The sequence below is a fragment of the Diabrotica virgifera genome, chromosome 2 (genome assembly GCF_917563875.1).
Source record: "Diabrotica virgifera virgifera chromosome 2, PGI_DIABVI_V3a".
Classification (NCBI taxonomy): Eukaryota; Metazoa; Arthropoda; class Insecta; order Coleoptera; family Chrysomelidae; genus Diabrotica; species Diabrotica virgifera.
Window position 1 is genome coordinate 123,614,402 of NC_065444.1, and position 20,980 is coordinate 123,635,381.

General features: G+C 33.3%; 1 protein-coding gene across 2 annotated transcripts in view; it reads left to right on the top strand.

The window, feature by feature from the left end:
• The window catches only part of LOC114324627 (ecdysone receptor), a 1,502,986-nt gene that overhangs the window by 228,359 nt on the left and 1,253,647 nt on the right, over positions 1-20,980 (top strand). For both annotated transcript variants that reach the window (XM_028272498.2, XM_028272499.2), the window contains exon 3: positions 9,775-10,181. The gene's annotated coding sequence lies outside the window, so the exon portion shown is untranslated. The remainder of the gene's footprint in view (positions 1-9,774; positions 10,182-20,980) is intronic.

A 20,980-nucleotide genomic window follows, 5' to 3' on the forward strand; every position in this document is an offset into this window, starting at 1 on the left:
CGGCAACTGCTAGCAAAAGACTAAGTTTTCACTCTAATGGCATATAAAACAACATAATATTGCTCTACATCCCACCAGACTGAAAACAATGGGAACCTTCTCTGGTTACACCTCCGAGGCTTCTACAATTTGCAAGCCATACGGATGCTGAAACTAAGGAAGATGAGGGAATTTTACAATTTATAATTCACGTCCCATCTGCTCAGCGCGGTAAAGTTCCAACGAGAATGGTTCCCTTCGTACTCCAATCAGAGTAAACATGTAAATCAAAAATGAATAACCATTTTCAATTTCGTTGCAAAACGAAAATACAGCCGCACCATATTCTAGTCCAATCAGAGAGTGCAGCAAGCACCTCTACCGGTTTCGAAACTTATTATTCTCTCATCAGGAGGCACATATGCTGCTCTCTCTGATCCAACCAAAACAAACCCCGGCGTGCAGTTCCGGATTGCAATGAACCAAATGGCATAGATGCCCTAGCGGCAACTGCTAGCAAAAGACTAAGTTTTCACTCTAATGGCATATAAAACAACACAATGTTGCTCTACATCCCACCAGACTGAAAACAATGGGAACCTTCTCTGGTTACACCTCCGAGGTTTCTACAATTTGCAAGCCATACGGATGCTGAGACTAAGCATTGCTGTTGTTTTATATGCCATTAGAGTGAAAACTTAGTCTTCTACTATGTTCGTTTTTTGTATGTGCCATCTCCGTTACGAAGATGGACTATCATCAGTACTGTTTTGGATCAGATGTGACATGCCCTTCATTACATAGAGAATTGGTGTCTGAAAGAGAACCTCTCTGTGGACTATTCCTGTGAAATTAAACTAGCAGCCTTTACTAACAAGAGGAACCTTACTGTACTGAGCGAGTTGAAATTCTTTGGGAAGAAGCTAGAAATAATCAATATGATCAACTATCTAGAGTTAATCCTGAATTCCAAATCCTCAATTGGAACAGTCGTATTAACAAAATAACCAACAGGGCTACGCGACTTTTCTAGAACTGCAGACGAGTTGTAGATAAAACCTGGTGGATGAAATTAAAAGATAATCTGTTGGTTATACATAGGTATTAGTGATACGGATGATAGTTACATATGGTACGGTACTAGGGTGGAAAAAGATGGCTCTGTAATCTTCTGTGACCTCTCTCACCACCTTACAAAGACAACTTCTAAATAACAGGAGCCTTGAAGAGGACAAGAACGACATCGTTAGAGAATATCACAAGTCCCCCGGCCTTGGAATAGGGATGTTCACTAATTTTTAAATATAGTTAAATTCAATAGATTACAAGGCATATAAAAACGTAACAATCATAAAACTGTTTAAAAATGTATATTTTTTAAGATAAATGAGTTCATAATGTTGATTTTCTTGGAGGCTAGAAAAACGGTACCCTGCAGCGAGGCTACGGTCTGTTACGTCAGCAGTCGTAACGTCTTTGATCGACGACTAGTTTTGTATACTTATTTACTCAGTGTATTTGAATGTGCGCAGTTTTTTACGTATTTAATTATTAAAAATAAAGCCAGATAAGTGGTGTTTTGTTCCTGGGTGTGTAAATACATCAAAAAACAGTTCTGACAAGATTTTTATTACCGTTCCAGCCAATTTAAAACAGAAAAAGAAATGGTTTGTTGCAGCTAGAACTTAAAATAACTAACTTAAAGAACTAACTTGATAAAACAAACAGAAGTTTTCCAGAGACTTTCGGCCCTTGGTAATAATGTAATTGTTCTTTCTGCATTTACATTTTTCAAAAATACTTATTAGTTTTCACAGGATTCGAAAAAAATGAACGAATTTAAATAGCATTGGACCAAGATTTGGCACCTACCCCCTTAAAGAGTAAATGAAAAAGTTTCGGGACCTCAAATTTGTATTCCTTAAACTGGGATATTCCTAAAAACGGGATTCTAATAATACATACAGTAAAAGTAAACCTTGAAATAACTACATGTCGATGTAGGTATGACTTTATATTATATTAAAATCATTAATAATTTAGTGAAAAGATTGGTTGAAATGAAAATGTATAATACCCAAGTTCAAAAATATTTTTTACCTTGGAACAGTTGTCAACTCGAAATACGAAACAACCGAAATAAGATCTAGAGTTGAAAAGGACATAGCAACATTTAACAACATGCCTGAGAAATATTTTCACCCATTGCGACATAATATCTCTCCCACTAAAAATGCGGCTGCTAAAATGTTATTATTTCCGGTCTTGCTATATGGCGCAGAGGCCTGGACAATATTGAAAACATTAATGAAAAAGCTAGAGGCATTCGAGATGTGGGTGTACCCACGTATCCTCAAAATATCCTGGGCGACCCACACCAACGTACAGGTATTGCGTCGAATGGGAAAACAAAAAGAAATCTCTTTTACAATTAAGAAACGAAATCTTAAATATTTCGGTCATATCATGAGGCATGATAAATATCGTATACTCCAACTGATAACGCAAGGTAAAATAGAGAGCAAACGCGGATCCGGAAGAAAAGACACTCATGACTTAAAAACTTACGCCAATGATTTGGACAAAAATCGATCGAGTTATTCAGAAACGCCTCAAATGAAATTAAAATTGCCATGATGATAGCCAACGTCCACAACGGACAAGGCACATGAAGAAGAATAAAAATATTTTTAATACACCTAACCAAGGTAAAGTAATAACCAGCCAATGTATGTATACAATATGCATGCGTACAATGCATGCATACAACTTTCTCTATTTTTTTTTTGTGGAGTATTAGCATTTATTTTTTTAGCTTAAAGAAGACATGGAAAATTATATGGAATATACACTCAGTAAAGCTGTGGTAGATTTATTTTTTTACAAGATGCCAATAAATCATACACCATTGTTACATCTACACTACAGTCGGTAGTTTATACGAATCGGCTTTCTGAAAACCTTCTTCCATTTTATTTGTTTATTTTTGTAAAACCCAAAATATATCCTTACAAACAGTCTATCTATCCACTTTAAACTAAACAAATTACTATAAAACTCCACTTTAACTCTGATAAAACAAGAAGAGAACAAAATAAAATGACCTGAAACGTCAAACAGGTAAACAGTAACACTATGAGAATGGCGCGCGCTTGGGGTATGCAACTAGTGACGTCAGGCCAATAGAGAAGCGTTCTTGAAATTTAAAATAATGCTAGATTTCTAATAAAGATTTTTTATAGAAAGGCTTTTTCAATTTTGTTGAAATTTTGGACAATTATTGCTAGGGTGTTTCTTAATCGTTTTACATGTTTGAAATGACTTTTTAATTTTTTGTGAACATCCCTATTGTATATTTCGGCGGTAGTCTTACTGGTAGCCACTTACCAAATCAAGATAGATTGAGAAACTGCAAAGATATCTTCAACAACCTGACAAAAGACAACAAAATGTATTTAGTATGAGTGCCGGGTCATAAAGAAGTGCATGGGTTGTAGGTTCCGTTGTAGGTTCAGAACCATTGTGTGGCATCACCAAAGTTGCTGCAAGAATCGAGGTTCAGAAATGGCTAATCGGGAATCATAAAAAAAAATGGAAAGCAACTCAAAAGCAAATCCAGACTAAGAAAAAATCAAGAATATTAAGGTGATGCAGTAGCGATCAACAGGTAGCCAAAACGCGTTCCAAGATTGCGGCTGTAATTTTGAATATTTTTTCGAGATATTTGGCGCACGTATTCGTAATATAATAAAGAATGGCGGTACAGAGCCCAATTTGAAAAATATATTAATATGTGGAAATTACTCTGTAATTAAATACAATATTAAAAAAACGAGCCTGTACCGCCATTAAGAAGAACAAAAAATACACTTTCTTCAAATAAACTTTTTTATCCGATGCCTAGATTTTGTGTCATTTTGGAACTACTAATGAAATAAAAAATTTTAGTAGTTCCAAAATGACACAAAATCTAGGCATCGGATAAAAAAGTTTATTTGAAGAAAGTGTGTTTTTTTGTTCTTCTTAATGGCGGTACAGGCTCGTTTTTTTAATATTGTATTTAATTACAGAGTAATTTCCACATATTAATATATTTTTCAAATTGGACTTTGTACCGCCATTCTTTATTATATTACGAATACGTGTGCCAAATATCTCGAAAAAGTATTCAAAATTACAGCCGCAATCTTGGAACGCGTTTTCGCTACCTGTTGATCGCTACTGTTTCCTCTTAATAAAAAAACTAATAAAAATAAAAACAATTGTCAGTTTTTGATATTTCCCTTATACTACTGCACATTGTTCTTGTGATGTACATGTACAATGTACATGTAGTGATAATATACGTATGTAGTTGTGGCTGATCCATCTCTAGTATAAATGAGGATAGGACATATTACCGACTAATACCAGGGCAAGCATGCGGGCGCTATTAGTCACATTATTTTTTAAACAATTTTCAGTTTTCTATGCGGGTTAAATTACATTAAAATATTGTCTATTCAGAATTATGTAGTTTATATGAAGTATTTAAGTATAGGACAGAGCCGGATGTACCCTTAGCAAACAGTTGTGCTAAATATTTGGTGCTTTATTATATCTTCTTCTTCTTTTTTGTGTAGACATGACTGTCTGTTTTTTCACTGTACCTCTATAGAGCATTTCAAGTTAAGAATAGAACATTGCGGAGATAGGGCCATGTATTTCTAATGAACGATAGAAGCGCGGTGATGCAACGACGAAGACAAGCAAGATTCAGGGTTGTATTTGTATTTTCCACAGACATGAATTAAAATGAATGTTTTTTAACGTAATTGACCAAAAGTGCCCATCCGAAACGTTAGATGAAAACTAGGGAAAATAATTTTGATTAAATAAATATTATTTTTTATATAGGGTGATTGGTTAGCGGGGTAAAGCTCAATAGATCCGCTATAGTAATAGATAGCAATAAAAGTTAACAAAAATTGTAGTCAACTTTGAGCTCCACATTACAAAATTAGTTAGAATGTTACAGGTTGTTCGATAACACAGAGGCAGACCAAACTTATGTTTTTTTAAATGGAACACTCTATATTTTATTTTATATTCGAAATCCTGTTAACTTCTCCATCACAAAAATATAAAGGTTTGTTATGTTATACAGGGTATTTACCAAGTTATAACCAATTTTGTATGGAAATCGTAACAAGTTCCCTCCCTGTATAAATAAAAATAAGCACAACAGCGATGGTTTATTAATGCCATATTTTTTATTTATTGTAAAAAATTTCTGATTATTGACATTGTTAATTTTCTTTATATCAAATTCAGGGTAAGTCAAAACGCAAGTACAATATTTTCTCAGTAATGTTAAATAGAACACCCTGTATTTTATATCATTATTGAAAAGTAACATCACCGTACTTTAATTTTTATATAACATTCCCTTTGTCCAAATTTATTAGTTTTCGAGATATTTTCATTTTTCAGAGCAAATTATTTTAGGTGTCTAAATTTATCTAAATTTTAAGTAAGCCATGACTGAATTGACAATTGACGATTATTGATTACCAATCCGGTAATCAATGTAACAATGTAGCAAATAAAGAAATAAAAATAATTTATCAGTAATACATTTTACAAAAAAAAAAACACAACCACAACATGCAACATTTTTGAAAAAATTAAAAACTTCTTTTTTATGTAAATGTAACAAATAAAGAAAGAAAATTAGTAATAAATTTTACAAAAAAACACACAAACACAAAATACAACATTTTGTGAAGACAATTAAACACTACTTTTGTATGTAAATGTAACAATGTAACAAATAAAGAACGAAAAATAATTTATCAGTAATACATTTTGCAAAAAAAACATTTTTGTAAGTACAATTTTGTAAGTACATTTTTGTAAGTAACAATGTAACAAATAAAGAACGAAAAATAATTTATCAGTAATACATTTTGCAAAAAAACATTTTTGTACTTTTAATAAAATATTTTCAATATTTGAAAATATTTTATTAAAAGTACAAAAATGTTTTTTTGCAAAATGTATTACTGATAAATTATTTTTCGTTCTTTATTTGTTACATTGTTACTTACAAAAATATTGAAAATATTTTATTAAAAGTACAAAAATGTTTTTTTGCAAAATGTATTACTGATAAATTATTTTTCGTTCTTTATTTGTTACATTGTTACTTACAAAAATGTACTTACAAAATTGTACTTACAATTACATAAGGTGTTCAAAATTACCTCCTAACACATTTATGCACGGCTAACACATCGAAATACACTTTGTATTCTATTTTTGATCTTATCCCTTGTTGTTGGAGGTATTTTATAAACTTCGTTATTAACGTAACCCCAAAAAAATCAGTCCAGTTTATTAAATTCTGGTGATTCTGGCCACGCTACTGGTCCATTGAAAAATGAAAATATCTCGAAAACTAATAAATTTAGACATAGGGAATGTTATCTAAAAATTAAAGTACGGTAATGGTACTCTTCAATAGTAATATAAAATACAGGGTGTTCAATTTAAAATTACTGAGAAAATAATGTACTTGCGTTTTGACTCACCTTGTATTTGATATAAAGAAAATTAGCAATATCAATCATTCTTGAAAATTTGGACAATACGTAAAAAATATGGCATTAATAATAAACAATTGCTGTTTTGCTTATTTTTATTTATACATGGAGTTGAACTTGTTACGATTTTCATATTTATAAAATTGGTTAGAACTTTGTAAATACCCTATATAACATAACAAACCTTTATATTTTTGTGATAAAGAAGTTAACAGGATTTCGAATTTAAAATAAAATATAGGGTGTTCCATTTAAAAAAACATAAGTTTGGTCTGCCACTGTGTTATCGAACACCCTGTAACATTCTAACTAATTTTGTAATGTGAAGCTCAAAGGCGGCTAAAATTTTTGTTATTAACTTTTATTGCTATTTATTACTATAGCGGATCTATTGAGCTTTAATCGCAATGTTATTAATCATGTAAGGCATGAATGATACATTCATGCCTTACAATGTGAATTTTTAAAGTGGTTAATGCAGCAAAACTTTATTATTTCTATGCCCATTTCGCAACGCAATAGACAGAGACCCAGACAGTCAGACATTTATTGTGGGATTGCGAGGCTCTGGACCGCAAGAGACAAGCAATATATGAAGACTGCAGACCAAGTCCGACGGTATATGGCACTAACCCAATGGACCTTTACAGGCTGGTGAAGGGCACTACTATATTGGATTGGGGGTCATGAGAACAAATGGAAGAAAGCACAATAAGCTGAAAAGCTGCAGTGCGGCCGGGGTGCATGCACGGACGGCTTCCAGGAAGAAAAAAAATTGCTAATCGTTTTCCTATTGAAGATCAGTCTCTCGCCGTCTTTGCTGCTCTATTTGTTGTCATTCGGCTTATGTGGTCGTTTCATTCTACTCTTCTGTTTCTTAGCCAGTTCTCTTTTCAGTTTCTTACCTCAGTAGCTTTACTTCTAGCTCTGTTCCATAGTGTCTTACTTACCATCGATTTTTCGAAGGGTTTTCATTTTTACTATTTTAGCTGCATTATTTTTATCATCTCCGTGGCAGGTCGTGTTTCTGCTACGTATGTCATTATTGATCTGATGACTGTTTTGTAAATTATGCCTTTTATTTATTTCCCGATATTTTTATTTGTCGATATTGTTTCATTTAGGCAACCTGTGACTCTGTTTGCTCTATTCACTTGATCTTCCATTTCTGTTTCGAGCTTTCCTTAGCTAGATAGCGTGTGATGCCTAGATATTTAAATCCGTCACTCGTTCTATTATCTGACCATCCAGCTCTAATTTACATCTTAGTAGATTTGCTGATCTTAGTAGATTGGTTATAACAATATATATATATATTTTTGGAGAAATTAACATGTTAAATTTTCTGCCGGTTATATTAAAATTATGCAGCATACGTTGTAGTAAATCATCTTCACTTTGAGAGATTAGTATTATTTCGTCGTCTGCACAGCAGATTATTATTTTAAGTTGTTTTTCTCCCATTTGGTATCCTTTTTTAGTTCTTACCTTTTTATTATTTCATCCATGATCAGATTGAACACTAGAGGACTCAGGGACTCCCCCTTTCTTATCCCATTGCCATCTTCAATTGGTTCAGTTAGTTCTTCTTCTACTTTTACTTTTATTGCGTTGTTCTGGTAGATATTTTCGATAGTTTTAATTATTCCTAGAAGTATCCCTCTTGCGTACAATAAGTGGATAACGTCCTTTTATTTAACCCTGTCAGACATATGCCGGTTTGTTGTATTCTAATGTTTTCTCTTGAAGTTGCCTCATTATAAATATAGCGCCGGTGAATGATCTTTCCAGGGTTTATTCTATCTGGTATATAGTAATAATTTCTTTGTTCATAGATTTGTGAGCTTTCGAGGGTTCTCAGTCTCTGCACATTTCCTTGCCAAATTCATTTCAGTAATTTATATTTTTCTTAATTTCTAATGATGTATCAAAATTTTCCAAATGTTGTTTTTTTCACTATCTAAATCGTTTATTTTTCTTTGATACTAAGGTTTCAGTATACTCTGTAATTTGATATGTTGTCCATTCATGATATTTGAAGAATTCTTGTATTGGTCCAGATCTCAAAAACCTCTAACCGCCTTGTTTTTCTTTTAACAAAGGTTTTAATTCTAGAGTTAAAAAAAATCTACAATATTTAGCATCTTTGTAGTTTTATTTTTCATCTTCTCTGATGCTTGTGCTAGTTGAGTCAGCATTGTGGCTAGTTCGTTATGGTTGGTTGTAATAAGAACAAAATCATCTCAATATCTGAGGTGATTGAGATTCTTTCCGTTTATGTTGATACCCATGTCTTCCCATTCCAGTTCTTTAAAGACGTCTTCCAGAGCTAAAGTGAAGAGTTTTGGGGATATTGCGTGTTTTATTTTACCTGGTCTAACTAGAGTACTATAGTCTAGTTGGGGCGTTCAAGTACAGTCGAACCCGCTTATTGGAATAGCCTTCGTGCCAATCAAAAGTATTTCTATAACCGGGATATTCTAATAACCGATCATTGGTCGCTAATAGAAACGTTTCGGGACCTCAAATTTCTATTCCTTAAACCGGGATATTCCTTTAAGAGGTATTCTAATAATCGGGTTTGACTGTATTAGGTAACGCGATTTTTGAAGATTTTTGACCCCCCCTCCCCCTATGTAACGCACCTTAATGGGGCGTTCAAGTATTACGTGACGCAATTTTTGAATATTTTTGACCCCCATCCCCCAAACCTGCGTTACGTAATACTTGAACGACCCCTTGCTTGTTATCTTGCATATAGTAATATACATATATCCTCAATTGGAAGGGGGAAACCAGCGTGTTCTAGACTGGACGTATATATATCTAGACTCCCTTTCTGATAGCCTCATAATATGTCATATCGATAGCTTAGTGTGAAAATCTCGTATCTCATTTCATAGAAAATTTTACAGGAGAGACTTTAAACTTAATTTCTGCATACTATAACTTAAAACAAAAAAACTATCTTTACATATTTTTGATTCTGCTTAAGTTTAGATCATTACACATACATTTTTCATATATATTTTGGGTTAGGGTATGCAGAAATTCAGTTTAAAGTCACTCATGTAAAAATTTTTGTAAACTGAGATACGAGGTTTTCACACTAAGCCATCGATTTAGAGATCATCATATATGAAGAAATAACACTAAATATATTAGAAATATATTCCATTTTACCTATATTATTATTCATCTTTTGTTTCAGATAAACGATTAGACACCGACGAAACATGAGAAGCTGACCAAGGAGATACACCACTCCTCCCCGACGTAACCATTTCCCCAAAAAATTCGGACTCCACGTGTTTCTCCAGTAAACTGTTTTCTTCGTGTACATACAAACTGTCTTGTCCCTTCGATTATTTTAGTGCAAACCCTAGTGCTCGTAGTGTCAGTTAATAAAGTAGATGTGATTCATTTTAAAAATATATTTATTAGGTAAATTAGAGAGTTTAAATAAAGACTGTCAATTTCTACACATTATACCGAATACGATTTTATATAAGTAATCGATCGTTACCGATTTGACGTTTTTCGTTCGTGTTCTCGAACTAGCTTATAGCAAGTATTTTAAGCCGTCTACGCTATACCAGGCTGGATTTAATTCATAAGGTAAGATTTTTATATTTGTGTTTGTAAATTAACATGTCTCAACAACAAGGGCGTTTGACATGGTTACAAAAGTAAGGACTACAATTTATTTAAAGTCTAGGCTGTTCAATAAGTTTTGCGTTTCGATAAGAAAAACACAATTTTATGGTTTAAAATACACTTTTCTACAAACGTGTTAAAAATGCAATTTTTAGCACTCCATTTTTTCCTTCAGCTTTTTTCCTTCGGCTGGTCTACACAATCCGCTGGTCTAATCCACAAACAAAATTCCTATCACGTTAAAAAACTAATGCTAATACCTTCTTGGTCGATTTCTGGACACGAACTCGTTTCGGAGAAGAAGAATCAGGTTCATACCACTTCTTTAACCTCTTGTTGTGATTCAGGATCATAGTTATATACCCAAATCTCATCCATAGGGATAAATTGACGCACAAAATCTAGTTTATCCTTTTGAAAGTTTATATATCTAGTTTATCCTAGTTTATCCTCTAGATGTTGCTGAGAAAGTCGCGTTCGAATGTGTTTTTGTTCTGTTGTTAGCGAATGCGGCACCCATTGTAAACACAGCTTTCTGAAACCCAACTATTCAGGCAAAATATTGCTTACACCGCTCAATGAGATGCCCAGGGTTTTTACTAAATCTCTTTCACAGATAACGACGATTTTCCGATACCATTATTTTTTCTAAGATTTCTGGCGTTGTTGCTGTGTTTGGACGTTCTTGACGTGGATCATCTTCAAGGCTTATACGACAACGTTTAAATTCACCAACCCATCTTTCTACTGTACTAACTGAGGGCGAAGGGCGAAGAGTGTTTATACACTTTTAACATTCGTTCACAAATTTCCGTTGCTATTAAACCTTACATAAATAAAAATTCAATGACTGCACGATATTTGTTTCCGTTGTAAAGAATACTGTGACATGGCGATACTAAATGACTTGCAAACAAAATAGTTATTTATGAAACAGTTAGTGAAGTAAGCTTTTTGCGAACACACGCGATGTTTAGAGCACGAGCGACAGCGGCGCGACAGCGGCGCGAGTGCTATACATCGCGTAAGTTCGCAAAAAGTACTTCACGCACAGTTTCATACAATATTTTATCTACGATAAACAAATAAAAAAAAAGAATGTGTGTGTACTTTGTACGCACGTAAGAAGTTATACTTCTATTATACGATTTTAACGAAATCAATATACTTTAAACAGTTTATTTATATTTTATTTAAATACACTCGGGTGCAAAATTAACCGGACACCTTAAAAATGGGTAATTTTTGATGTCTCGCAATTCCTAAACCTGTTGTCCGATTTAAGTGATTTTTTAATATGTTATAGTCTTATTCTTTAACAATACTGTTTTAATAATATTGTTGCTAAACAGGTAAATTTTCATTGTATACGAGGTGTACCAATGAAACTGTGTTTTTTCTTAAACTTCGCATCACCCTGTAGAATATTCTAGCATTTACAAAAAACTAAAATTGAAATCTAACTATAGCCTCATGTTTTCTAAACATTTTGTTTTTTGATTCATTCGCGTACATTGGACCATAAAAAAGTTAGGTAATTTAACAACTAGCCATGTTTTTCATCAATACGGGGTCTTTTCAAATAAGTATGGCAACCTTTAAAGGGTAATTCTGCATGAAAAAATAATGACAGTTTGCTTTATAAACGGTATGTCCGCAATTGCTTCGTTTCTGAGATAGGGGGTGTTGAAATTTTTCTTATACAAACTGATGATTTATTTATTGCTTTAAAACCGGTTGAGATATGCAAATGAAATTTGGTGAGTTTTAAGACGTAGTTATTACACATTTTTTGACATACAACTAAGAATTTAATATTCACCATTGGCGCGCATACGGGTAATATGACAGCTCATATTACCCGTATGCGCGCCAATGGTGAATATTAAATTCTAACTTGTATGTCAAAAGTTGTATAATAACTACGTCTTAAAACCCACCAAATTTCATTTGCATATCTCAACCGGTTTTAAAGCAATAAATAAATCGTCAGTTTATAAGAAAACTTTCAACACCCTCTATCTTAAAAATTAAGCATTTGCGGACATAGGTTTATAAAGCAAACCGTCATTATTTTTTCATGTAGAATAACTCCATAAAGTTTGCCATGCTTATTCAAAAACATACTGTTTTGATAAAAAGCATGGCTAACTGTTAACGTAACTAACTTTTTAACGGTCCAACATAAGCGAATGACTCAAAAAACAGAATGCTGAGAAAACATGAGGCTATAGTTCGGTTTAAATTTGAGTATTTTGAAGTTTGAGAAAAAAACACAGTTTCATTGGTACACCCGGTATACAATGAAAATTTACCTGTTTAGCAACAATATTATTAAAACGGTATTGTTAAAGAATAAGGCTATTACATATTAAAAAATCACTTAAATCGGACAACAGGTTTAGAAATTGCGAGACATCAAAAATTACCCATTTTTAAGGTGTCCGGTTAATTTTGCACCCAAGTGTATTAAACTAATTTTAATACTTACTACTTTCCAAAAATTTTTATTAAAACAATACCCAAAATTACAAAATAAAATAATAAAACACACGAAACACATTGAAAAATGAAATGATTTCTGAACAATAATTGTTGAGACAAATTTTAACTAAATACGTATTTTCTGAAAAAAAATATAATAAATATACTTACAGTCATAAAATATATAAAAAAATAAAAATTTTCATTGGGGATTGAACCTGCGTCTATCAGGTTGTTATACAGGGTGTCCCGAAAAGATTGGTCATAAATTATACCACATATTCTGGGGTCAAAAATAGGTTGATTGAACCTCTTACCTATATACAATAGTGCACACAAAAAAAGTTACAGCCCTTTTAAATTACAAAATGAAAATCGATTTTTTTTTCATATATCGAAAACTCTTAGAGATTTTTTATTGAAAATGGATATGTGGCATTCTTATGGCAGCAACATCTTAAATAAAAACTAAAGTGAAATTTGTGCACCCGACAAAAATTTTATGGTGGTTTTGTTCCCTTAAACCCCCCAAACTTTTGTGTACGTTCCAATTAAATTATTATTGTGGCACCATTAGTGAAACACAATGTATTTAAAACTTTTTTGCCTCCTAGTACTTTTTCGATAAACCACTGTTTATCGAGATATTTTGAATATTTGTCGAATCCACCACATATTTGTATATGGTTAAGTACGATTATAGAGACCTGTTAATAATCTGAAAATTTATTTATAATTTACATTTTTAGGTATATTTTGAAAAAGAAGCCACATCTCGATAAAAGGTGACTTATTAAAAAAAGACTAAGGGGCAAAAAAGGTTTAAACACTGTATTTAACTAATGATACCAAAATAATAGTTTAAATTGGAACGTACACAAACATTTGGGGGGTTTAAAGGAACAAAACCCCCATAAAATTTTTATGTAAATATATTAAAAAATAAGCCGCATCTCGATAAAAACTGGCTTATCGAAAAAATACTGAGAGGCAAAAAAGTTTTAAAAACGTTGTGATTAACTAATGGTTCCACAATAATGAATTAATTGGAACGTACACAAAAGTTTGGGGGGGTTTAAGGGAACAAAACCCCCATAAAATTTTTTATGGGGTGGACGAATTTCACTATAATTTTGTTTTAAGATGTTCCTGCCATAAAAATGATAATGTCCATTTTCAATAAAAAAATCTCTAATAGTTTTCGACATATTGAAAAAAATCGATTTTCATTTTGTAACTTCAAAGGGCTGTAACTTTTTTATGAGCACATTTGTACAAAGGTAAGTTTGGTTCAATCGAACTATTTTTGACCCCAGAATGTGTGGTTTAATTTATGACCAATCTTTTCGGGACACCCTGTATAGGGTCTCAATTTGAAAAGTTGCCAGCCCCTATAATTTGGTCCCTATAGAAAATCTAAAAATATACAAAAGCACGTCAAATTTATTTGTGAGGGGGACATTTTTTGACCACTTTTCAACTTAATTACATAAACCCTCTAACGGGGGCGGACACAACCCCCAAAATCTTTAATGGAAAGGGGGGTTGAGTGGTACCTCATTTTAAAGATCGTTCGATTACCTTTTCAAAAATACCACATACGTTATATTTATTTTCAGTACTTCTGGAAAAATCAAGTGAAACCATACAGATATGTATCGAGTTCGGAACTCCAAAACTTTTTTTGGAGTATTGAACTCCAAATTGAATTTTTTTTGGGTATTGGAGTACTTAGAGTATTTTTTTGGAGTATTTTTTGGAAAAATCAAGTAAAACCGTAAAGATATTAAGTATCGAGTTCAGAACTCTAAAATTTTTTTAGAGTATTGAGTCCAAGATTTTTCCAAAAGTACTGAAAAGAAATATAAGGTATGTGATAGTTTTGAAAAGGTAATTGAATGACCTCTAAAATGAGGTATCACTCAACCCCCCTTTCCATTAAAGATTTTGGGGGTTGTATCCCGCCCCCGCTATAGGGTTGATGTAATTTAGTTGAAAACTGGTCTACAAAATGTCCCCTCACAAATAAATTTGACGTGTTTTTGCATATTTTTAGATTTTCTATAGGGACCAAATTATAGGGGGTGGCAACTTTTCAAATTGACACACTGTATATTTTGTACTCACCGCATAGTCCATTCTTTCACGGTTTTTGCTCTAAATTTTAAAGAACCGCTTGGATTGACATGAAATTTGGCATATGCATAGCTTACATGTCAAAGAAAAAAAGTGATATTGTGCCGATGTGTGCTTTTGCCCTGGGGGTGACTCACCCCTTCTTGGGGGTGAAAAAATATATGTCCAAAATAAGTCCGGAAATGGGTAAACTGACTAATTTTAAGTAACTTTTGTTCTATAGAGCTTTTTTGCCAAGTCAACACTTTTCGAGTTATTTGCGAGTGAATATGTTCATTTTTCAACAAAATAACCACATTTTTAGACGGTTTTTCGCAAATAACTCACAAAGTAAGTATTTTGTCGAAAAAAACGTTCGTAGCAAAAATATAGCCTATAAAAAAATAAAAAAAATGGTGTACGCGTTAGGTCTCTGGATCTCGCAGAACCAGAGTTATAGCCAATGAGAAATAGATTCATATTCACCAAATTTCAAATAGAATATTTCGACATGAAATGTCCAAAAAATTAAGCACTTTTTGGGGAAAACCCATTATAACTTTTTTAAAGTGTTAAAAAAAACCTTTATTTCTGTTTTTACAAAAAGTTTCTAGCATTAAATTTAAGCAAGTTACGCTCAAAATAAAGTTGGTCGAAATAACCACATTTTTAGACGGTTTTTCGCAAATAACTCACAAAGTAAGTATTTTGTCGAAAAAAACGTTCGTAGCAAAAATATAGCCTATAAAAAAATAAAAAAAATGGTGTACGCGTTAGGTCTCTGGATCTCGCAGAACCAGAGTTATAGCCAATGAGAAATAGATTCATATTCACCAAATTTCAAATAGAATATTTCGACGTGAAATGTCCAAAAAATTAAGCACTTTTTGGGAAAAACCCATTATAACTTTTTTAAAGTGTTAAAAAGAACCTTTATTTCTGTTTTTACAAAAAGTTTCTAGCATTAAATTTAAGCAAGTTACGCTCAAAATAAAGTTGGTCCCTTTTGCTTTTGCAAAAAAAAAATCGGGAAGTCCACTCCCTAATTAGCAACTTAAATGAAATTAATCGTTGCCGCTCCACAAATTATTTTACTTATGTTGTGTTTATATGATCTGTAATCATCGATTCAAAGTGCTTATTTTTGAAAAAACTTGGTTTCAAAGTAAAATTTTTAAAAATTTAAATTTTGAAAAATATGCTTTTTTTCAAAATAACTTAAAAATTGTTAGAGATACCAAAAATCTCGAAAAACAAAAAAAGTCAGAGTTGCTTTTCTGAATATCATGTATTTTTTTGTTTTTCTGTTAGACAAAAATTGATCAAGATTTGGTGTTTCTAAATTTGCATACATTCGTGATCAGTGACTCGTTCAACCCCTTTTAACTACAGCCCTTTCAATAATAAGGACTTTGAACCGATGAAACTTACAGATCATATAAACAATATATACACGAGTCAAGAAACTTGTGAAGTCGTAACGATTAAGTTCATTTAAGATACTAATTAGGGGGTGATTTACTCGATTTTTTTACCAAAACCAAAAGGGACTAACTTTATTTTGAGCGTAACTTGTTTAATTTTGATGCTAGAAATTTTTTTTATAAAACAAAAATTAAGCTTTTTTTAAACATTTTAAATAAGTTGTAATGAGTTTTCCCCTGAAATGTGCTTCATTTTTGGTTATTTCACGTTAAAGTATTCCATTTGGAATTTGACTAATATGAACCTATTTTTCATTAGCTATAACTCTGCTTCTACTAAGTGTAGAGACGTGATATATACACCATCTTTTTAAATTTTTTATAGGCTATATTTTTGCTCAGAATGTTTTTTCGACAAAATACTTACTATTTGAGTTATTTGCGAAAAACCGTCTAAAAGCGTGGTTATTTTGTTGAAAAAATGAACATATTCACTGCCCAATAACTCGAAAAGTATTGACTTAGTGAAAAAACTCTATAGAACACAAGTTACTTAAAATTAGCCAGTTTACCCATTTCCTGACTTTCTTTGGACGAATATTTTTTCACCCCCAAGAGGGGGTGAAAACCACCCCCAGGGCAAAAGCACATATCGGCACAATATCACTTTTTTTCTTTGACTTGTTAGCTATGTGTATGCCAAATTTCATGTCAATCCAAGCGGTTCTTTAAAATTTAGAGGTTTTGCAATATTTTACCGTTAAAGAACGGACTAGCATGCACAATTTAACTACCGAGACATGTGCATGATGTGTGAAGATATTAGCAACTAAACGTTTTAAACTTTTTTGACAGTTGCTTATTCTCTTAGTTTAATCAAATAAGTTTGATTCTTGTGGAATTAAAATATTAAAATACAACAAAATATAGACTAAAAAAGCAATATATTAGATGAAGATTGGTAGAAATTTTGTTGTTAATCAAATTATGTAAATCAAAACATTACCTACTAGCTAGGTACATTTTCCTTTTGATGAATTCGAGCACATATAAATTTACTCCCAACGCGCCTAAACAAGTATAACTTCAAAACTGTAACTCTTCGTCACTGGAATTCATTTTTATTCTACAATTTTTAGAACTTTGACATTTAAAAATTCTAACTTCTTTCAAACCACAAAACTGTCAAAACTTTTGTTGTAATTTATTGCTCACATGTCATCACCATGACAACGCGAAAGTTAAGGATATTTGAGTATATGAAAGTGTGCCAAAAAACAGTGCGAAAAAGTAAATCCCATTTAAAATACATTGTTACTTCACGCACGCTTTAAATCCTTCACGCACTGCTATCTATAATGACAGTTTTCACAAACTAAAAACTTATACATAATATGAGATAGAGTAGATAAAATAAATTGCCAGATTGAAATACAATAATTTTACACACGTTTTTATGAAGAGTGTACCAACATAACAAAAAAATTAAGCTACTAGCAACACTCTCTGAGGTTAGAATAATATTTGGAACAACTTTTTCAAATAACTTTTTTCGATATCTCTAACACGAAACAAAATATCGAGAAGTTACACTGTTTGTGGTTTTGCTGTAGGCTGCGTATAAAATTTAAATTTCAGTCGAGTATCTTAAAAACTTTAAACCTTCAAGCTGTCAAAAGGGATGTCTTCATTTTAAATGCGACACACTGTAGGTATATATAAAGTCTATAAGTTTAAAGTCGATTAAGTTTAAAATTCTAAATCGTTAAATCAAGAAATCAAAATAATATTTATGTGTGTACTAATAGTTACAGGTTTGATGAAATCATCTTTAATTTAGACCATTTAATTTTATTTAGATCTGGCCGTCTTTAAAAATAATTCGGGCAATTACATTTTGAGTCAATAGGAAAAGTAATTGATAGTTCCTTTGAACTCGATTTTAATATACATATACACACACATACGCACACACACGAAAACATATCAATCACCATAAATGTGATGTATTTTGCGTCAAATGTTGAAAAATTCGTCTACCTACTATCCAACGCAGTACATTACATAACACATAAGTAACAGTTTTGTGTAGGTACGTGTATACATACTGGATGATTTCGCTATTTTGTCAGTATTCAGCTTAGAAAAAAAGACTATGGACGATATAATAAATACCTATTATTTAATATGAACAACAAATAAAAACATCAACAATATTCTCTTTGGAAGAATTATGAGAATGGTATGTTCACTACAAAATAAAAAAAATAATTAATAGTAAAACAACATTGTGGAAGCCGTTAAAAAAGAACCTAATTGGCCACACGGGTGATTTTTTACGGCGCGATAATTTACGGCGCCTATTGGTTTGACTACCTCCTCCACCAATTTTAGCTGAAATGATTTCATCTAAAATTGGTGGAGGAGGTAGTCAAACCAATGGGCGCCGTAAAAAATCGCCCGTGTGGCCAAAGCGTAAAACCTCTATAAAAATCTACCCAAAAAACCTTTCACAAAATACACCGGTTCTGAATCGGCCCCGACCCCCTTTTGAAACAGAAAAAACAATCAGATCGGTGTAACTTTTCCACACACACATACACACATTTCCACAAACATTTTCCCCTTTTAAATAGAAATCGAGTCTTTCTAATACCGGATTTATACTCAGCCCTGTTCGACAGGGAATTGGACAGGGAAGTGGGCAGCGTGAATGTGTAAATAGCTCACTCGCGCTGTTACTTGTCATGCTACTGCCATTGCACCTACATACCCAAATACCGGATTTATACTCAGCCCTGTTCGACAGGGAATTGGACAGGGAAGTGGGCAGCGTGAATGTGTAAATAGCTGACTCGCGCTTTTACTCGTCATGCTACTGCCACTGCACCTACATACCCAAAGAGTCGGTTCTAGTGGCGGAAGTCAAAGGAGAGAAGTCAAAGGCGGCCTTGCCGCCGGCAAAGCGGCAAGTGAGTAAGGGAGCAAGAATATGTTGTTGTCACATTCCTTTCTTGTGATTCGTTCGGTAATGAGTTGTGGGGACATTGGCGAGGAACTGATGTGAACACCTCACTCGCGTTGATATCGTATTTCGGGCAATATTTCCGTCAACGGCAGCAGAAGTGGCAATAGCTGAGTATAAATGCGGCATTAAAGTTGTGCTCACTACGGAGAGCAATGGATTGTATCCTCGCTCCGACCCTTGCTCCCTGGTAGTTATATTCGTGAATTCTCGCATTTAAAATAATGTATTTATTTTACATAGCGATCGATAATATAGTTTCGATCGCTATGTAAAATAAATACGTTATTTTAAATGCGAGAATTCACGAATATAAATACCAGGGAGCAAGGGTCGGAGCGAGGATACAATCCATTGCTCTCCGTAGTGAGCACACCAGTAAAGCGCTGGTTTCCTCGAAAGCGGTGCCGACAACCTCCGATCGTAACACTGCGATGAATGACATCATAAAAAACTGTACCATGCAAAATAATAGCGTTGGTTTCCAAGGATGCGTTGGAAGCCACCGCTTGCTGAGCTTGCACATTCCATTGCCCCAGTGAAGAACCTTGAATTTTTCACCGTACTCTGACGTAATTCATCGCAGTGCTACGGTCGCTGTTTGTCGGTGCCACTTTCGAGGAAACCCAGGCTTAAGCGCTGGTTTCCTCGAAAGCGGTGCCGACAAACTGCGACCATAACACTGCGATGAATGACGTCATAAAAAACTGTACCATGCAAAATAATATCGGTGGTTTCCTAGGATGCGTTGGAAGCCACCGCTTGCTGAGTTTGCACATTCCATTGCCGCAGTGTTACGGTCGCAGTTTGTCGGTGCCGCTTTCGAGGAAACCAGCGCTTTAGGGCTTGTCCACATGCGTGCGTTTGCCAACGTCGACTGCGCGGTTTACCTGTTTTCCCCCTGTTTTTCTTGGTATTAGGGTGAAACTTCAAAGGCGGTATTAGGGTGAGATCAAGTAAAACAGGTAAACCGCGCAGTCGACGTTGGCAAACCGCCCACATATGGACAAGCCCTGAGCTCGGTAACTGAATAGAATAAACGATTTTCAAAATGACATACATGCCTTGGAGAGGTAATGATCAATATTATCAGAAGCTGCAGAAGTCGGACTTAATTTTCAAAATTTGTGGGTGTTTTGGGGACGAAAACTAAAAACAAACCACAAATGGGGAGGGCGCTAAAACCCACACTCTTGGACCAAAATGGATGGTTGACATATGAATTGGCGGGTCTTTTATGAAATTTTAAGGTAGGATTTGTTCCATTTTTCAATTCAATCAAGTTGACAGAATCGAAAACTTCGCGTATATTATATAGTGTCGCATGTAAGGCGTGTGCGTCACTGGCGAGAACTACTGTTCTCTGGAATTAATAATGATTTTAAAAGTCTATGAAAAATATTGAGTCAGTTTAAGGAGCTTTCCTAGTGTAAAAGTACGAAATTCATATACTTTTTTGTGAATTTCTAAAATAAAAAGTAATGTACCGATTATTTTGAACATTTGCATGAGCATTTATTATAAAAAATAGTACATGTAAAACAATTTTCATAAAAAAATATTAAAAATTAAACAATTTATGCTCCATCTACTGGCGCCGTGAAAATAAAAACAGCTCCAGTGCTGCAGTGGACTCCTGAAACATAAAATTTTAAAGTAATTATTGAAATATAAGTTATTTTCTATACCATCAACTAGGGGTTTTTTGATAG